We start from the raw sequence: 18,817 nt of genomic DNA on the forward strand, positions 1-18,817 counted from the left end.
TCTGGCTGAATCTTGGCTATGTTGTAGTACAGATGAACACAAGCAGTAGTAAGGGTTTCAAAAACATGACAGTTTTGAGTTTGGCTCAGTGCTGCAAAAGGAAGGATCCAACCTTGTTGCTCTAGCTGCTTGGTGTGAAATCCCCGGGCTCGTCCGGGATTTGAACCCGGGACCTCTCGCACCCAAAGCGAGAATCATACCCCTAGACCAACGAGCCTCTTTTACATTAAATCTTTCGGGAGGGCGCCACAAATTCAGTGAAGCCCATCTCAAAGACGGAACACGACCTGGCGTCGAGATACGAAAGTGTAGCTGTTTGAGCGTTAGAAACCCCTTGAAGCCAAATTACTGATCAAAGGAAAAAGAACTCCAGACAAGGCCCAGTGGCCTAATGGATAAGGCATCAGCCTCCGGAGCTGGAGATTGTGGGTTCAAGTACCACCTGGGTCATCTTTAATGGGCTATATTTAAGTTGGATGTTCGACAAATTCAAGGATGGTTTGTTCAAAGCAATAATGACCGCAAGATCTGAGTTAGCATAGAACGGACAAACTTCGGATAGCTGTGGTGGGGTTTTGTGTGCGTCAGACTGTCAGTGAATCATTCTTGCCTGCCCGTGCATGTGCCCTTTCAGGCTGAAATTACACAAAGCACTGTGCGCAAGAGGCCCAGTGGCCTAAGGGGAAAAGGCCACTTCTTGCTTTTGCACTGGACCTACGACGAAGGCTTTGCGTACGAAAGCAGAGAGGCAGACTACACACAAAACAGGTGGGAAAGAGTCATGAACTTTAAATTAATCTAGTCATCGAAAAACATCATTGATACGTTTGTTTTGTCCATATAACCAAAATGGCTGTGTAATTGGAGAAAAACACATGGAACAGAAATGGCGGGCTCTAAATGTAAACAGCCGCATATAGGCTATGCCGTAGGCTTGACTTTGAACTAAAAGGCATCAGCCTCCCACCTAGGGAGGCTGTTACTAGGGCGTGCTTGTTGCGCTTGCTCTAAGCCGATGCTGCAAAAAGTCAATGAAAAGTTATTCAAAGAAACTCCACAGAACAACAAGTATACCCGTGTTTAGCGTTTCTGCAAAAGAGCCACGGTAATTCAGTTAAGAGCGATTTAAAATGCTTTGAATCCCACTACAGCATCTACAGACCTGCGAAAAAAGTTCAATTTTGCCAAAGCATCAGCCTCTGATGCTGCAGAACGTGACGTCAAGTACTATGTGGGTTGCAGTAAATGGCCAGACTATGAAGTTGTTGATAAAGAAAAGTAAATGCTTTGGCAAGGGCTGAGAGGTGGGGAGGACAACATGGCTAACTCCTCCATAATCAGATTGCCCTTCGGGTGATTTTTGGGCAACTCACTGAGTCTCAGCTCCAGAGAGAACTTCAGCAAGTCTAGTTTCTGACTGACTCATTCAAGCGGGCTTGAGCTTCTGAATGAGCTTTCTTCTCCGTCAGAATGAGCTTTCTTCTCTGTCAACTTCTAAGGGAAAACAATGCCTTTCATACACCAAGAAGAGCACAATTTGTTTTATCACCCAGCTTAAAAAAAGAAAAAAAAAATCCTGTGGTATCACATGCAATTGCATACAGAGTCAGAGAACCCTTGAACTCATACTAAAGGTGAGAGGGCTCGTCCGGGATTTGAAGCCGGGATCTCTAGCACCCGAAGCGAGAATCATACCACTAGACCAACGAGCCTGCCTGACGCTGGATGGGGCTACTTGCATACACTTGTACAGTCACCGAACGCTGGCCTCAAACAGAATGAGCAGGGACTAGTTTTAATAAGAGCGTTTGTCGTTAGGGAGCCGTACTCTCTGGCAGGCAGCGATTCAGAGTACATTCTGTGCAGGAAATAAACGCCTGTCATCTGACTGGCTGCTTGTTCTGAAACTGCTGGGCTCGTCCGGGATTTGAACCCGGGACCTCTCGCACCCGGGATTTGAAGCCGGGATCTCTAGCACCCGAAGCGAGAATCATACCACTAGACCAACGAGCCTGCCTGACGCTGGATGGGGCTACTTGCGTACACTTGTACAGTCACCGAACGCTGGCCTCAAACAGAATGAGCAGGGACTAGTTTTAATAAGAGCGTTTGTCGTTAGGGAGCTGTACTCTCTGGCAGGCAGCGATTCAGAGTACATTCTGTGCAGGAAATAAACGCTTGTCATCTGACTGGCTGCTTGTTCTGAAACTGCTGGGCTCGTCCGGGATTTGAACCCGGGACCTCTCGCACCCGAAGCGAGAATCATACCCCTAGACCAACGAGCCTGACTGACAATAGATTCGGCTACTTGCGTACAGTTGTAGAGTCACTGAATGCTGGCCTCTTACAGAATGGGAAGGCACTAGTTTTAATAGAAAGCGTTTGTCGTTAGGGAGCCACACTCCCTGGCAGGCAGCGATTCTGAGTTCGTTCTGTGCAAGGAAATAAGCGCTTGTCATCTGGCTGAATCTTGGCTATGTTGTAGTACAGATGAACACAAGCAGTAGTAAGGGTTTCAAAAACATGACAGTTTTGAGTTTGGCTCATTGCTGCAAAATCAAGGATCCAACCTTGTTGCTCTAGCTGCTTGGTCTGAAATCCCCGGCCTCGTCCGTTATTTGAACCCGGGACCTCTCGCACCCAAAGCGAGAATCATACCCCTAGACCAACGAGCCTCTTTTACATTAAGTCTTTCGGGAGGGCGCCACAAATTCAGTGAAGCCCATCTCAAAGACGGAACACGACCTGGCGTCGAGATACGAAAGTGTAGCTGTTTGAGCGTTAGAAACCCCTTGAAGCCAAATTACTGATCAAAGGAAAAAGAACTCCAGACAAGGCCCAGTGGCCTAATGGATAAGGCATCAGCCTCCGGAGCTGGAGATTGTGAGTTCAAGTCCCACCTGGGTCGTCTTTAATGGGCTATATTTAAGTTGGATGTTCGACAAATTCAAGGATGGTTTGTTCAAAGCAATAATGACCGCAAGATCTGAGTTAGCATAGAACGGACAAACTTCGAATAGCTGTGGTGGGGTTTTGTGTGCATCAGACTGTCAGTGAATCATTCTTGCCTGCCTGTGCATGTGCCCTTTCAGGCTGAAATTACACAAAGCACTGTGCGCAAGAGGCCCAGTGGCCTAAGGGGAAAAGGCCACTTCTTGCTTTTGCACTGGACCTACGACGAAGGCTTTGCGTACGAAAGCAGAGAGGCAGACTGCACACAAAACAGGTGGGAAAGAGTCATGAACTTTAAATTAATCTAGTCATCGAAAAACATCATTCATACGTTTGTTTTGTCCATATAACCAAAATGGCTGTGTAATTGGAGAAAAACACATGGAACAGAAATGGCGGGCTCTAAATGTAAACAGCCGCATATAGGCTATGCCGTAGGCTTGACTTTGAACTAAAAGGCATCAGCCTCCCACCTAGGGAGGCTGTTACTAGGGCGTGCTTGTTGCGCTTGCTCTAAGCTGATGCTTCAAAAAGTCAATGAAAAGTTGTTCAAAGAAACTCCACAGAACAACAAGTATACCCGTGCTTAGCGTTTCTGCAAAAGAGCCACGGTAATTCAGTTAAGAGCGATTTAAAATGCTTTGAATCCCACTACAGCATCTACAGACCTGCGAAAAAAGTTCAATTTTGCCAAAGCATCAGCCTCTGATGCTGCAGAACGTGACGTCAAGTACTATGTGGGTTGCAGTAAATGGCCAGACTATGAAGTTGTTGATAAAGAAAAGTAAATGCTTTGGCGGGGGCTGAGAGGTGGGGAGGACAACATGGCTAACTCCTCCATAATCAGATTGCCCTTCGGGTGATTTTTGGGCAACTCACTGAGTCTCAGCTCCAGAGAGAACTTCAGCAAGTCTAGTTTCTGACTGACTCATTCAAGCGGGCTTGAGCTTCTGAATGAGCTTTCTTCTCCGTCAGAATGAGCTTTCTTCTCTGTCAACTTCTAAGGGAAAACAATGCCTTTCATACACCAAGAAGAGCACAATTTGTTTTATCACCCAGCTTAAAAAAAGCAAAAAAAAATCCTCTGGTATCACATACAATTGCATACAGAGTCAGAGAACCCTTGAACTCATACTAAAGGTGAGAGGGCTCGTCCGGGATTTGAAGCCGGGATCTCTAGCACCCGAAGCGAGAATCATACCCCTAGACCAACGAGCCTGACTGACAATAGATTCGGCTACTTGCGTACACTTGTAGAGTCACTGAATGCTGGCCTCTTACAGAATGGGTAGGCACTAGTTTTAATAGAAAGCGTTTGTCGTTAGGGAGCCACACTCCCTGGCAGGCAGCGATTCTGAGTTCGTTCTGTGCAAGGAAATAAGCGCTTGTCATCTGGCTGAATCTTGGCTATGTTGTAGTACAGATGAACACAAAGCAGTAGTAAGGGTTTCAAAAACATGACAGTTTTGAGTTTGGCTCAGTGCTGCAAAAGGAAGGATCCAACCTTGTTGCTCTCGCTGCTTGGTCTGAAATCCCCGGGCTCGTCCGGGATTTGAGCCCGGGACCTCTCGCACCCAAAGCGAGATTCATACCCCTAGACCAACGAGCCTCTTTTACATTAAGTCTTTCGGGAGGGCGCCACAAATTCAGTGAAGCCCATCTCAAAGACGGAACACGACCTGGCGTCGAGATACGAAAGTGTAGTTGTTTGAGCGTTAGAAACCCCTTGAAGCCAAATTACTGATCAAAGGAAAAAGAACTCCAGACAAGGCCCAGTGGCCTAATGGATAAGGCATCAGCCTCTGGAGCTGGAGATTGTGAGTTCAAGTCCCACCTGGGTCGTCTTTAATGGGCTATATTTAAGTTGGATGTTCGACAAATTCAAGGATGGTTTGTTCAAAGCAATAATGACCGCAAGATCTGATTTAGCATAGAACGGACAAACTTCGAATAGCTGTGGTGGGGTTTTGTGTGCGTCAGACTGTCAGTGAATCATTCTTGCCTGCCCGTGCATGTGCCCTTTCAGGCTGAAATTACACAAAGCACTGTGCGCAAGAGGCCCAGTGGCCTAAGGGGAAAAGGCCACTTTTTGCTTTTGCACTGGACCTACGACGAAGGCTTTGCGTACGAAAGCAGAGAGGCAGACTGCACACAAAACAGGTGGGAAAGAGTCATGAACTTTAAATTAATCTAGTCATCGAAAAACATCATTCATACGTTTGTTTTGTCCATATAACCAAAATGGCTGTGTAATCGGAGAAAAACACATGGAACAGAAATGGCGGGCTCTAAATGTAAACAGCCGCATATAGGCTATGCCGTAGGCTTGACTTTGAACTAAAAGGCATCAGCCTCCCACCTAGGGAGGCTGTTACTAGGGCGTGCTTGTTGCGCTTGCTCTAAGCCGATGCTGCAAAAAGTCAATGAAAAGTTATTCAAAGAAACTCCACAGAACAACAAGTATACCCGTGTTTAGCGTTTCTGCAAAAGAGCCACGGTAATTCAGTTAAGAGCGATTTAAAATGCTTTGAATCCCACTACAGCATCTACAGACCTGCGAAAAAAGTTCAATTTTGCCAAAGCATCAGCCTCTGATGCTGCAGAACGTGACGTCAAGTACTATGTGGGTTGCAGTAAATGGCCAGACTATGAAGTTGTTGATAAAGAAAAGTAAATGCTTTGGCGGGGGCTGAGAGGTGGGGAGGACAACATGGCTAACTCCTCCATAATCAGATTGCCCTTCGGGTGATTTTTGGGCAACTCACTGAGTCTCAGCTCCAGAGAGAACTTCAGCAAGTCTAGTTTCTGACTGACTCATTCAAGCGGGCTTGAGCTTCTGAATGAGCTTTCTTCTCCGTCAGAATGAGCTTTCTTCTCTGTCAACTTCTAAGGGAAAACAATGCCTTTCATACACCAAGAAGAGCACAATTTGTTTTATCACCCAGCTTAAAAAAAGCAAAAAAAAATCCTGTGGTATCACATGCAATTGCATACAGAGTCAGAGAACCCTTGAACTCATACTAAAGGTGAGAGGGCTCGTCCGGGATTTGAAGCCGGGATCTCTAGCACCCAAAGCGAGAATCATACCCCTAGACCAACGAGCCTGACTGACAATAGATTTGGCTACTTGCGTACACTTGTAGAGTCACTGAATGCTGGCCTCTTACAGAATGGGAAGGCACTAGTTTTAATAGAAAGCGTTTGTCGTTAGGGAGCCACACTCCCTGGCAGGCAGCGATTCTGAGTTCGTTCTGTGCAAGGAAATAAGCGCTTGTCACCTGGCTGAATCTTGGCTATGTTGTAGTACAGATGAACACAAGCAGTAGTAAGGGTTTCAAAAACATGACAGTTTTGAGTTTGGCTCAGTGCTGCAAAAGGAAGGATCCAACCTTGTTGCTCTCGCTGCTTGGTCTGAAATCCCCGGGCTCGTCCGGGATTTGAACCCGGGACCACTCGCACCCAAAACGAGAATCATACCCCTAGACCAACGAGCCTCTTTTACATTAAGTCTTTCGGTAGGGCGCCACAAATTCAGTGAAGCCCATCTCAAAGACGGAACACGACCTGGCGTCGAGATACGAAAGTGTAGTTGTTTGAGCGTTAGAAACCCCTTGAGGCCAAATTACTGATCAAAGGAAAAAGAACTCCAGACAAGGCCCAGTGGCCTAATGGATAAGGCATCAGCCTCCGGAGCTGGAGATTGTGAGTTCAAGTCCCACCTGGGTAGTCTTTAATGGGCTATATTTAAGTTGGATGTTCGACAAATTCAAGGATGGTTTGTTCAAAGCAATAATGACCGCAAGATCTGAGTTAGCATAGAACGGACAAACTTCGGATAGCTGTGGTGGGGTTTTGTGTGCGTCAGACTGTCAGTGAATCATTCTTGCCTGCCCGTGCATGTGCCCTTTCAGGCTGAAATTACACAAAGCACTGTGCGCAAGAGGCCCAGTGGCCTAAGGGGAAAAGGCCCCTTCTTGCTTTTGCACTGGACCTACGACGAAGGCTTTGCGTACGAAAGCAGAGAGGCAGACTACACACAAAACAGGTGGGAAAGAGTCATGAACTTTAAATTAATCTAGTCATCGAAAAACATCATTCATACGTTTGTTTTGTCCATATAACCAAAATGGCTGTGTAATTGGAGAAAAACACATGGAACAGAAATGGCGGGCTCTAAATGTAAACAGCCGCATATAGGCTATGCCGTAGGCTTGACTTTGAACTAAAAGGCATCAGCCTCCCATCTAGGGAGGCTGTTACTAGGGCGTGCTTGTTGCGCTTGCTCTAAGCCGATGCTGCAAAAAGTCAATGAAAAGTTGTTCAAAGAAACTCCACAGAACAACAAGTATACCCGTGCTTAGCGTTTCTGCAAAAGAGCCACGGTAATTCAGTTAAGAGCGATTTAAAATGCTTTGAATCCCACTACAGCATCTACAGACCTGCGAAAAAAGTTCAATTTTGCCAAAGCATCAGCCTCTGATGCTGCAGAACGTGACGTCAAGTACTATGTGGGTTGCAGTAAATGGCCAGACTATGAAGTTGTTGATAAAGAAAAGTAAATGCTTTGGCGGGGGCTGAGAGGTGGGGAGGACAACATGGCTAACTTATCCATAATCAGATTGCCCTTCGGGTGATTTTTGGGCAACTCACTGAGTCTCAGCTCCAGAGAGAACTTCAGCAAGTCTAGCTTCTGACTGGACTCATTCAAGCGGGCTTGAGCTTCTGAATGAGCTTTCTTCTCCGTCAGAATGAGCTTTCTTCTCTGTCAACTTCTAAGGGAAAACAATGCCTTTCATACACCAAGAAGAGCACAATTTGTTTTATCACCCAGCTTAAAAAAAGAAAAAGAAAATCCTGTGGTATCACATGCAATTGCATACAGAGTCAGAGAACCCTTGAACTCATACTAAAGGTGAGAGGGCTCGTCCGGGAAAAGGCCACTTCTTGCTTTTGCACTGGACCTACGACGAAGGCTTTGCGTACGAAAGCAGAGAGGCAGACTACACACAAAACAGGTGGGAAAGAGTCGTGAACTTTAAATTAATCTAGTCTTCGAAAAACATCATTGATACGTTTGTTTTGTCCACATAACCAAAATGGCTGTGTAATTGGAGAAAAATACATGGAACAGAAATGGCGGGCTCTAAATGTAAACAGCTGCATAAAGGCTATGCCGTAGGCTTGACTTTGAACTAAAAGGCATCAGCCTCCCACCTAGGGAGGCTGTTACTAGGGCGTGCTTGTTGCGCTTGCTCTAAGCCGATGCTGCAAAAAGTCAATGAAAAGTTGTTCAAAGAAACTCCACAGAACAACAAGTATACCCGTGCTTAGCGTTTCTGCAAAAGAGCCACGGTAATTCAGTTAAGAGCGATTTAAAATGCTTTGAATCCCACTACAGCATCTACAGACCTGCGAAAAAAGTTCAATTTTGCCAAAGCATCAGCCTCTGATGCTGCAGAACGTGACGTCAAGTACTATGTGGGTTGCAGTAAATGGCCAGACTATGAAGTTGTTGATAAAGAAAAATAAATGCTTTGGCGGGGGCTGAGAGGTGGGGAGGACAACATGGCTAACTCCTCCATAATCAGATTGCCCTTCGGGTGATTTTTGGGCAACTCACTGAGTCTCAGCTCCAGAGAGAACTTCAGCAAGTCTAGTTTCTGACTGACTCATTCAAGCGGGCTTGAGTTTCTGAATGAGCTTTCTTCTCCGTCAGAATGAGCTTTCTTCTCTGTCAACTTCTAAGGGAAAACAATGCCTTTCATACACCAAGAAGAGCACAATTTGTTTTATCACCCAGCTTAAAAAAAGAAAAAAAAAATCCTGTGGTATCACATGCAATTGCATACAGAGTCAGAGAACCCTTGAACTCATACTAAAGGTGAGAGGGCTCGTCCGGGATTTGAAGCCGGGCTCTCTAGCACCCGAAGCGAGAATCATACCACTAGACCAACGAGCCTGCCTGACGCTGGATGGGGCTACTTGCGTACACTTGTACAGTCACCGAACGCTGGCCTCAAACAGAATGAGCAGGGACTAGTTTTAATAAGAGCGTTTGTCGTTAGGGAGCCGTACTCTCTGGCAGGCAGCGATTCAGAGTACGTTCTGTGCAGGAAATAAACGCTTGTCATCTGACTGGCTGCTTGTTCTGAAACTGCTGGGCTCGTCCGGGATTTGAACTCGGGACCCTAGGACCCTAGGACAAAACAAACGTATCAATGATGTTTTTCGATGACTAGATTAATTTAAAGTTCATGACTCTTTCCCACCTGTTTTGTGTGTAGTCTTCCTCTCTGCTTTCGTAGATTCGGCTACTTGCGTACACTTGTAGAGTCACTGAATGCTGGCCTCTTACAGAATGGGAAGGCACTAGTTTTAATAGAAAGCGTTTGTCGTTAGGGAGCCACACTCCCTGGCAGGCAGCGATTCTGAGTTCGTTCTGTGCAATGAAATAAGCGCTTGTCATCTGGCTGAATCTTGGCTATGTTGTAGTACAGATGAACACAAGCAGTAGTAAGGGTTTCAAAAACATGACAATTTTGAGTTTGGCTTAGTGCTGCAAAAGGAAGGATCCAACCTTGTTGCTCTCGCTGCTTGGTCTGAAATCCCCGGGCTCATCCGGGATTTGAACCCGGGACCTCTCGCACCCAAAGCGAGAATCATACCCCTAGACCAACGAGCCTCTTTTACATTAAGTCTTTCGGGAGGGCGCCACAAATTCAGTGAAGCAAATCTCAAAGACGGAACACGACCTGGCGTCGAGATACGAAAGTGTAGCTGTTTAAGCGTTAGAAACCCCTTGAAGCCAAATTACTGATCAAAGGAAAAAAAACTCCAGACAAGGCCCAGTGGCCTAATGGATAAGGCATCAGCCTCCGGAGCTGGAGATTGTGAGTTCAAGTCCCATCTGGGTCGTCTTTAATGGGCTATATTTAAGTTGGATGTTCGACAAATTCAAGGATGGTTTGTTCAAAGCAATAATGACCGCAAGATCTGAGTTAGCATAGAACGGACAAACTTCGGATAGCTGTGGTGGGGTTTTGTGTGCGTCAGACTGTCAGTGAATCATTCTTGCCTGCCCGTGCATGTGCCCTTTCAGGCTGAAATTACACAAAGCACTGTGCGCAAGAGGCCCAGTGGCCTAAGGGGAAAAGGCCACTTCTTGCTTTTGCACTGGACCTACGACGAAGGCTTTGCGTACGAAAGCAGAGAGGCAGACTACACACAAAACAGGTGGGAAAGAGTCATGAACTTTAAATTAATCTAGTCATCGAAAAACATCATTGATACGTTTGTTTTGTCCATATAACCAAAATGGCTGTGTAATTGGAGAAAAACACATGGAACAGAAATGGCGGGCTCTAAATGTAAACAGCCGCATATAGGCTATGCCGTAGGCTTGACTTTGAACTATAAGGCATCAGCCTCCCACCAAGGAAGGCTGTTACTAAGGCGTGCTTGTTGCGCTTGCTCTAAGCCGATGCTGCAAAAAGTCAATGAAAAGTTGTTCAAAGAAACTCCACAGAACAACAAGTATACCCGTGCTTAGCGTTTCTGCAAAAGAGCCACGGTAATTCAGTTAAGAGCGATTTAAAATGCTTTGAATCCCACTACAGCATCTACAGACCTGCGAAAAAAGTTCAATTTTGCCAAAGCATCAGCCTCTCATGCTGCAGAACGTGACGTCAAGTACTATGTGGGTTCATCGGGAGGGAGAGGCGAAGAATGAAAATAAAACTTAGTAAAGAAAGGAAAAGAAAAGAAACGCGGTGTAAAGCTCCCTAAGGAGCCATGGGACCGGAAACCTCTCACAGGGAAAGTGCTCTCTTAGAAACTTGTCAGTCTCTTATAGAGAGGAGGGGTTCACGCCTGCTTCGCGTATGTGAACCAATCATCTTAGAGCATCTCCAGCGGGAAAAGTTCTTCTTTGTCTTGTCAGGATAATTTAAGATGGTATAACATTTTGTCATTTCTAGCCAGAAAGATTGTACACACAGAACAATACATTTTACTGTAATATCCTATGTATGACTTGTTTAGTCAAAACAAGACGGTCAAACAGGTACCAAGAATGGCCGGAAAGAGTAGAAGAAACATAAAGTTACATTCATATGCAGAATTACACACATTTAATGTTCACTCACATGACTATAAAGCCATAATACCAGCTACTATGACCTAGGAAAGATCAAATTCATGTTTATACATTTCTTAAGTGGTTATACTTATAGAAAATATAAGATTGCAGAGTCTATTCCTCTTTCTTTATCAGAATTCAAGTGGGAGCTGTGATTCCCTTGGAATTCCTTTTGGGGGTCATAAAGTTTTATGACCTAGCAAGAGGGAGAGTTACAGAAGAAGATACTGTTAGGTAATCTTTCTTTAGAAATACACTTAAGATTTGAAGTTACAGACCAGTCTCCGATTACATCTATAGAATAGGACAAAACTAATTAGATATGCATGCATACAGGAAGGTTAGATACAATTCTGTGTTATATACATTAAGGACATTCCTATCCTAAGTTGCACACAAAGGACGTTTGTGTGCGGGTATGTGTGGTGTGTGTGTGTGTGTATCCTTAGGGTATATTGTCCATCCCTGGTGTGCACCACGTGAGGGTTTGAGAACAACGGGGACCTGTTTCTTGATTGCGCAATGCGTCATAAATGGAGTTAATCAATGACCTGCTGGCAGACATTGGGGCACCATTTCACATGATTCAAGGTTTTGTGAATTAAACATATATGTGTTCATATTTGTTCAGTAGTGAAAGGAAAACAGGATTCGGTCAGTCGCTACATATTCCCCCTTTTCGTCGGATGAAGTCCCTGTGTGAACATCATCGGACGACAATCATCACAATGGCCGACTGGCAGGTGAATCCTGATGGTCATGTAGCAGGTGGACCATGGTAGTAGGGTAGCAGGTGGAACCTGATGGTAGGATGGCAGGTGGATCTTAAAGCTGAGGATTCAGCTCGATGAGGTTTGGCGTGGTCTCTGACTTGGCACCCCTTTCCGGGGATTCCGTCTGAGACCTTCAGGCACGGCTTTCGTGAGTTCGGCTGTGTCGCATCTGGTGGAGTCTTCTGTACAGAATGAATGCCACTCATAGTGTCAGAGTGTGGCTGATTACCTGTAGAGATGCACAGCACAATGTCGGCTGAGGTCCTAGGACCGCAGATGAAGTGTTCAGAACGGGAAGTCGAGACAGTGCTTGGATGGCTGTGTTGACCGGAGCAATGTCAATGAATTGGGACCCCCTTTCCTCGATCCAGAGTTCCAGTTCTGGATCTAAGGTGAAGTTGTAGTTCTTGAAGGATGGGAGTTCCAGTGCTGTCTGGTACTCTTTGCTCGGAAGATGGTACAATGCCAGATCATATGCGGAGACCAGCATAGTTAGCACAAGGCTTAAGGGTTTCAACTACGGTGGGATTCTACCCGTGGCTGGGCTGTCTTTTGAGGAGTTAACCTCCCAAAGCATGTCTGTTATCAGGGCTGTAACCAGCTGAGTTTGGGCAAAGTCATTCTGGAAGACAGTAAACAGCGGTTTCATGCAGTTCCTGGTCTGATTCAGCAGGATGCTGTGAGTGTTGAGAATGACCACGTTCCTCTCAATGTCTTGCCGATGGTTTGCAAAGATGCACTCTGCGTGGTGAGTTGCTCTTTTAGCTGTGAATGTTCAGTCTGAATTTCAACCACATGCTGTTTCACAGTGGCTATGTTTGCTGTGTGGACACTTGGCATACCAGTGTCGAACAGAGTTCTGGCGGCAGCTAGGGGTCCGAGCAACGCTCCCAGGAACCGTTTTGAGTGTTAGTTGGTGCTTAAGAGTCCTGATTGTGTAACAGTCACTTTCCCAAGTTGGTTGGACATGTGTTCGACCTTGGCCTTGGCGTGAGAGAGGGAGTCCTCTGTCCATCGGGCACTTGCCCAGCCGTATTGGGCTACGGTGCTGGGGTAGTGTGCTCTGTAGGCCTTGTGGGGCTGGATGAGTCGAACATGCGCTTGATGGGTGTAGGTCCTGCAGTCGGTGATCAGGAGTCTCAGTTGTTCTCTCGGTGGCAGCTGTCCTCTGGATGGCTGACAGCACGGCATGGCGAACCACAGCAGCAACCTGTTACAGACAACAGGGAGAGAGAGAAAGAAAGGGGAGGAAAAAGCCAGCGAGGGTTGTCTTTGGTTGGACAAGGCAGTCTCTTTATTTCATGGGTGGCAAATAGGTTTAGCTTGCCTAGGCCCATGTTTTGCCACATCTTACTGCTGGCATGTCGCTTGCCTCTGTGTATTGTCAGTGGCTCTGGTGCTGTGGTTTGCAGCGCATGATGCGTCATGGACGTACATTGGCCTTAACCCCCCTTTGCGCCGTTGCATTACACGTCTTTGCGTTGTGGTGTCAGACGGTGCACAAATAGAATGTAGCTCTGTGCACGCAGCATGTGCTTGGTGTCATGCCGTGTTCTGAGTAACTGGTTGTCAGTGAGTGTAGACGGCAGTCAAGGGTTGGTTGGAGGGGTCTGAGAGGTGGTGAAGCAAAGTCTTTATTGTGTCAGAAGCCCGCATGTTCGTTATGTTTGTGTTTGTAAACAGCGGAGCTAGCATAAACTGCTGTGAGGTAGACAGTTTAGGTTGTAAAGTTCTTATGCTGTGTGTAATCACTTCAAACTTCAGGGTGGGTGGGCAGGTTTGAAGTGACCACAGCTAGTCGTTTAGTGCGCCAGGCTTGGTGAGGGTATGGGTTTGGTCATTCAAGTCTTTGTCAAGGCCCGGTTGCCTTGAGTGTCCTTTCACCTTTTTCCAGTAGACAATCATGTTGTTTTTTCTTGTGATGTAATCGCAAGCCTGGAACCGGTGTTGGTGTGCGACAGGCATGTGGTTTGAAGTCTTACAGCCATTTTGTTTCCGGTCTGGAAGTTGGTATGGGAAACTGAGTCTGGCATAGTTAAAGTCTGTGCCCATAAGGAGTTCTTTGATGTTATGCGTCAACGCGATGTGCAGCGTTATGAGGATGGCTGCTACCTCAGCATATTGTGATGACTGCGGGCCCAACTTGTATGTCGGGCCCACGGTATGTCATTTACCTACAGCATGCCCGCACCTGATTGACGGGTGCCCTCATGGTGGTAGGAACATCCATCGATGTAGGCTGTGGGCATACCTTGACACGCATTCTCTTTAAAGTACCTGTGACAGGTCAGTTGTTGTTGTTGGGGTTTTTCTACATCCACCGTCGCAGCTGGTGTGTTATCAGAGCAGTTTTGGCAGGCTGCCAGGCCGTGGCCTAGCGCAGACTTGTGATTTTGAGCATAACGTGCCTCAACATTGCACCCCTGGAGGGCCATTAACCATGTGGTTATGCATGAATTGGTGACCACGCCATCTCGGATGCACTGGCTCCAATGGGCTCCAATGTAGTTGGAGAATCTCTGGATGGCCCATACAGTGCAGAGCAGAGCTTTTTCACAGTCTGAGAATTTAGTTTCTGGTGAGAGAAGTGTCTTGCTGGCATATGTAACGACTCCTTTGTCTTGATCATGCCTTTGGTACAGGCCAGCACTGAGACAGTGGTTGGAGAACCCAGCTTCTAGATAGAACTCTTTTTGTGGGTCAGAGTAAGCCAGACATGTAGCTGTGCATAAGTGTCGTTTTAGCTCATTCAAGGTATTGTCTTTAATTTCTGTCCATACAAATGGGCAGTCAGTTTTCAGAAGGGCAGTTAGAGGTTTCGCAATGTCTGAGTAGCTTTTGCTGAGCTGCCGTGAGTAATTGCGCACCCATAGAAAGCTTGTAGCTTGAGATGTTGGTGGGTGGCTTGATGTTTTGAACAGCTTGAATACGGCTGGACTGCGGTTCGATGCCTTGTGATCCGATGAGTGGGGCCACATAGTTGACTTTGGTTCGACACCACTGTCCTTTGTGGAGGGCGTTCTTGGCGCCGGCAGTGGATAATTGGTTCAAAACAGTCTATCTCTTTCAGGTGGTCAGCCACTGTTGTGCTTTTCATGAGAGCATCATCAACGTAGATAAGGTTACCTCTCATTCTGGCATCTGGGCATGCTTTGTTCAGGAAGATGTTGAACTCAGTAGGTGAGTTGGCATAGCCTAACGGGTACCTGGTGAAAGTGACTTGTCGGTTGCCGAACGTGAATGCTAGCTAGTGCTGGTCTTCAGGATGCACAGGTATGGTCCAGAATCCAGAGGCCACATCAAGTGTTGAGAAGATTGTGGCTCCTCTGATTCTGGGTATTCCTTGCTCCAGCTGGGTCATGGGCCATCGGGACAGTGGCACCTGTTGATTCAGTTTCCTGCAGTCATTGGTGGGTCGCCACTTGCCGTTTGGTTTGAGGACGGGCCAGATGGGGGCAGAATGGGTGCTGTTGCATGGACGGATGACACCTTTTTCAAGCCTGGATACGATGATCTCTCACACCGGTTCGTGTGAAGCGATGGGGATCTTGTACTGCCTGACAAAAGTGGGAGGAGCATTAGGGTGCGTTGGGATGCGCACAGTGTGGAGTTCGGTGAGACCACAATCTAAAGAGTCTTTGGCAAAGGATGCTTTGAACTTGTAAAGGACTTGTCTGAGTCTTTGTAGATCTGCATCATTTTTAATTGCGTCAGCGTCTTTTAGAATTTGCTGAACTTGAGACTCAAATCCTGGGAACGGCTCCTATGTTGGTGTGTCGTCTGTCGTGTTGGCAGGCAGAGGTGCAGCAGTGTCGTCAGTCCTGCAAGCAAGCTGTCTGGAGACTGTGTATACTGCAAGGTGTTGGTCCTCTGTCAGTGCTGTTCTGCATACCTGGTCTTTGTCCATTGGCATGACCGAAGTGACGGAGATGAGTTTGAAGGGTGCTGTGAACACTGTGTGGTTTGTGCTCCCTTCGGGTATCATTGAAGATGGGATGGGCCCAATGATTGGTAGTGTGAGTTCAAAGTCATGGAAGTCATGGCTCACTAGCCATCCCACCCGATAGACTTTTGGAATGGTGGTGTCCATCGCCACGCAGTTGTTGAAAAGGATGTAGACTACACGCGATGACACTTCAGTAAGGGGTATGGCTTCCAGCGTGAGTCCAAGTTCAACACATTCGGGTGAAGGTTGAAAGAAGCCCAGCGTGTGGTTTAGGGTTTGACCACAATGCATGTTGAGCTGGACGGCGACCCCTTTGGTGTAAGCTGGTATAGCAGTGTCCTGTTCGTTGATTAGGGTGCCAACCTCTGGAATGGTCTGACCTGACAGGAGGTTCTCAGTGTTGGTTGGAACAACAGGGGGCTGTAAAGTCAATGGGGCCCACACTACCTCATTAATGATGTCCACATGAGCCTTGAGGTGAGTCAGGATGTCTACTTCAATGTAGACATCATGGGGCGGGTCCGGAAGGACCAGGAAGTAATGGGTCAGACACCGGTGGTTCCAGTTCAGGTTCAAAGCGCAGACACCTTTGGCCGTAACCATGGTTGATGGGTACGTGTTTAAAGGAAAACGGGTGCGCTTGCTGGCAGAAGGAAGGTCTGGTGTGTCTTAATGCGAGCATTGAATAGTGAGACACTGATGGCTGAGTGTTCATTTTTTAGGTGTGCATTGGGTGGATCAGACTCATACAATCAATTGTCAGGTGAATGTGAGCTAACTGTTCAAGCCTGATGTCATTTTGGCTGTATGACTGCACGTTCAGTTCACAAGTTTGAGGTGTAAGAGTTCGATCTTGTCTCTTAGCTTGAAATTGGAGTCTTTTTGAAAAGGTGAGATGAGATCACCGTAAGATGTGATGCTGTGTGTTCCCTGCTCACTTGCTTTTCCAACGTGATGTTCAGGAGGAGTTACCGGCCCACCCCCTTTTCGACCAGGTTGCCCAGGAATGTTGTCATTGGGGCAGGTGTGACGATCAATGGGTGGTTAGGACCGGGTTTGTGTGGCTGTCTGCGGGTGTAGATAGCCAAAACAGCATTTTCTGGTACCTTGGGATAGTGGTACCTGATATGAGGAAGTGTGCTGTCTCATTCAGGGTGTGCAGCTGTCAGCTGTGGAGCTTGGGTGATGCTGTCACCTTGTGATATGACAGTTAGCTCTGTGGTCTTTGGCTGAGGAGCAGTGTTCGGGGTGCTTGGCTCAGTCAGTTGGTAGACAGACCGGGCGTTGGTTTCAGTTCTTATGCTTAGACATAAGATGTGTGGTTTGTCTTTCTTGCGAGTTTTCTGTAAAGAAGCTCTTTCAGCACCTTCAGGATCTCTGCCCTCTCTGACGTGGCTGCACTGTTTTGATCTGATGTGGGCTCAGACTTGGGCTTACCAGTGGCATGTTGAGAGGGGTTCCGATGCTGGCTTTCTGGGCTTGATGCTCCGGACAATGGGGATCGGCTTTTTCTGGGTCGCCGGCTGGCTTCCCAGGTGGCTCCACCCCTTGGGTTGTTGGATGGGTGTTGCCGGTCCCAGAATCTTTCAGAGCGTCCGCTCTGGTGCTTCGGTCGAGAACCATTGCGGTTGTACTGCCCTCTGCTGGCTTGGAACTGTCTTGACTCTCTGTACAAAGGTCTGTGGTGTTGTGGGGCGCCCTCTAGAGTCAGCTCTGAATAGTGTTCGGAGACAGGGAAGATGGTGTGGTTTTTTACAGTGTTTTTGGACACAATTTTTTGCTTGACATAAGCTTTGTGGGCCAAGTCTCGTAGCTGAACCCGGGACCTCTCGCACCCAAAGCGAGATTCATACCCCTAGACCAACGAGCCTCTTTTACATTAAGTCTTTCGGGAGGGCGCCACAAATTCAGTGAAGCCCATCTCAAAGACGGAACACGACCTGGCGTCGAGATACGAAAGTGTAGTTGTTTGAGCGTTAGAAACCCCTTGAAGCCAAATTACTGATCAAAGGAAAAAGAACTCCAGACAAGGCCCAGTGGCCTAACGGCGGGCTCTAAATGTAAACAGCCGCATATAGGCTATGCCGTAGGCTTGACTTTGAACTAAAAGGCATCAGCCTCCCACCTAGGGAGGCTGTTACTAGGGCGTGCTTGTTGCGCTTGCTCTAAGCCGATGCTGCAAAAAGTCAATGAAAAGTTGTTCAAAGAAACTCCACAGAACAACAAGTATACCCGTGCTTAGCGTTTCTGCAAAAGAGCCACGGTAATTCAGTTAAGAGCGATTTAAAATGCTTTGAATCCCACTACAGCATCTACAGACCTGCGAAATAGTTCAATTTTGCCAAAGCATCAGCCTCTGATGCTGCAGAACGTGACGTCAAGTACTATGTGGGTTGCAGTAGATGGCCAGACTATAAACTGAAATCCGGGATTTGAAGCCAGGATCTCTAGCACCCGAAGCGAGAATCATACCCCTAGACCAACGAGCCTGCCTGACGCTGGATGGGGCTACTTGCGTACACTTGTACAGTCACCGAACGCTGGCCTCAAACAGAATGAACAGGGACTAGTTTTAATAAGAGCGTTTGTCGTTAAGGAGCCGTACTCTCTGGGAGGCAGCGATTCAGAGTACGTTCTGTGCAGGAAATAAATGCTTGTCATCTGACTGGCTGCTTGTTCTGAAACTGCTGGGCTCGTCCGGGATTTGAACCCGGGACCTCTCGCACCCGAAGCGAGAATCATACCCCTAGACCAACGAGCCTGACTGACAATAGATTCGGCTACTTGCGTACCCTTGTAGAGTCACTTGTAAGGGGTGTACAGTTAAAGACCCAGAACCAGATATGAAGAATGAAGACCCAGTGTCAGAATTATAAAAAATTAGAGAAATTATTTACTGAAGATAGTTTGCAGTTTCATCAGCAGAAGTCAGCTTCAATACTCGCACAGGAGTTCATAGGCCGCCCCCCTTACAGTTACAAAGATCACAGCAGTTATACCATTTCCAAG

General features: G+C 47.0%; 11 non-coding genes across 11 annotated transcripts; 4 read left to right on the forward strand and 7 right to left on the reverse strand.

The window, feature by feature from the left end:
- Positions 1–145: 145 nt before the first annotated feature.
- On the reverse strand, positions 146–217 carry trnap-ugg (transfer RNA proline (anticodon UGG)). The gene has a single exon. It is a non-coding gene; the product is annotated as a tRNA-Pro (tRNA).
- Positions 218–377: 160 nt separating this feature from the next.
- trnar-ccg (transfer RNA arginine (anticodon CCG)) lies at positions 378–450 on the forward strand. The gene has a single exon. It is a non-coding gene; the product is annotated as a tRNA-Arg (tRNA).
- A 1,462-nt stretch (positions 451–1,912) lies between these two features.
- On the reverse strand, positions 1,913–2,013 carry trnap-cgg (transfer RNA proline (anticodon CGG)). Its single transcript has 2 exons — positions 1,978–2,013; positions 1,913–1,948 (listed from the first exon to the last, which is right to left on the reverse strand). It is a non-coding gene; the product is annotated as a tRNA-Pro (tRNA).
- A 200-nt stretch (positions 2,014–2,213) lies between these two features.
- On the reverse strand, positions 2,214–2,285 carry trnap-cgg (transfer RNA proline (anticodon CGG)). Its single transcript has one exon. It is a non-coding gene; the product is annotated as a tRNA-Pro (tRNA).
- Positions 2,286–2,835: 550 nt separating this feature from the next.
- Positions 2,836–2,908, forward strand: trnar-ccg (transfer RNA arginine (anticodon CCG)). Its single transcript has one exon. It is a non-coding gene; the product is annotated as a tRNA-Arg (tRNA).
- Positions 2,909–4,489: 1,581 nt separating this feature from the next.
- On the reverse strand, positions 4,490–4,561 carry trnap-ugg (transfer RNA proline (anticodon UGG)). The gene has a single exon. It is a non-coding gene; the product is annotated as a tRNA-Pro (tRNA).
- Positions 4,562–4,721: 160 nt separating this feature from the next.
- trnaq-cug (transfer RNA glutamine (anticodon CUG)) lies at positions 4,722–4,794 on the forward strand. The gene has a single exon. It is a non-coding gene; the product is annotated as a tRNA-Gln (tRNA).
- Positions 4,795–6,374: 1,580 nt separating this feature from the next.
- trnap-ugg (transfer RNA proline (anticodon UGG)) lies at positions 6,375–6,446 on the reverse strand. Its single transcript has one exon. It is a non-coding gene; the product is annotated as a tRNA-Pro (tRNA).
- Positions 6,447–9,562: 3,116 nt separating this feature from the next.
- trnap-ugg (transfer RNA proline (anticodon UGG)) lies at positions 9,563–9,634 on the reverse strand. The gene has a single exon. It is a non-coding gene; the product is annotated as a tRNA-Pro (tRNA).
- A 160-nt stretch (positions 9,635–9,794) lies between these two features.
- Positions 9,795–9,867, forward strand: trnar-ccg (transfer RNA arginine (anticodon CCG)). The gene has a single exon. It is a non-coding gene; the product is annotated as a tRNA-Arg (tRNA).
- An 8,630-nt stretch (positions 9,868–18,497) lies between these two features.
- Positions 18,498–18,569, reverse strand: trnap-cgg (transfer RNA proline (anticodon CGG)). The gene has a single exon. It is a non-coding gene; the product is annotated as a tRNA-Pro (tRNA).
- Positions 18,570–18,817: the final 248 nt, after the last annotated feature.

Source organism: Siphateles boraxobius, unplaced genomic scaffold (genome assembly GCF_051911475.1).
Source record: "Siphateles boraxobius isolate OS27281-9 unplaced genomic scaffold, OSU_SipBor_1 25, whole genome shotgun sequence".
In the NCBI taxonomy this organism is placed as follows: Eukaryota; Metazoa; Chordata; class Actinopteri; order Cypriniformes; family Leuciscidae; genus Siphateles; species Siphateles boraxobius.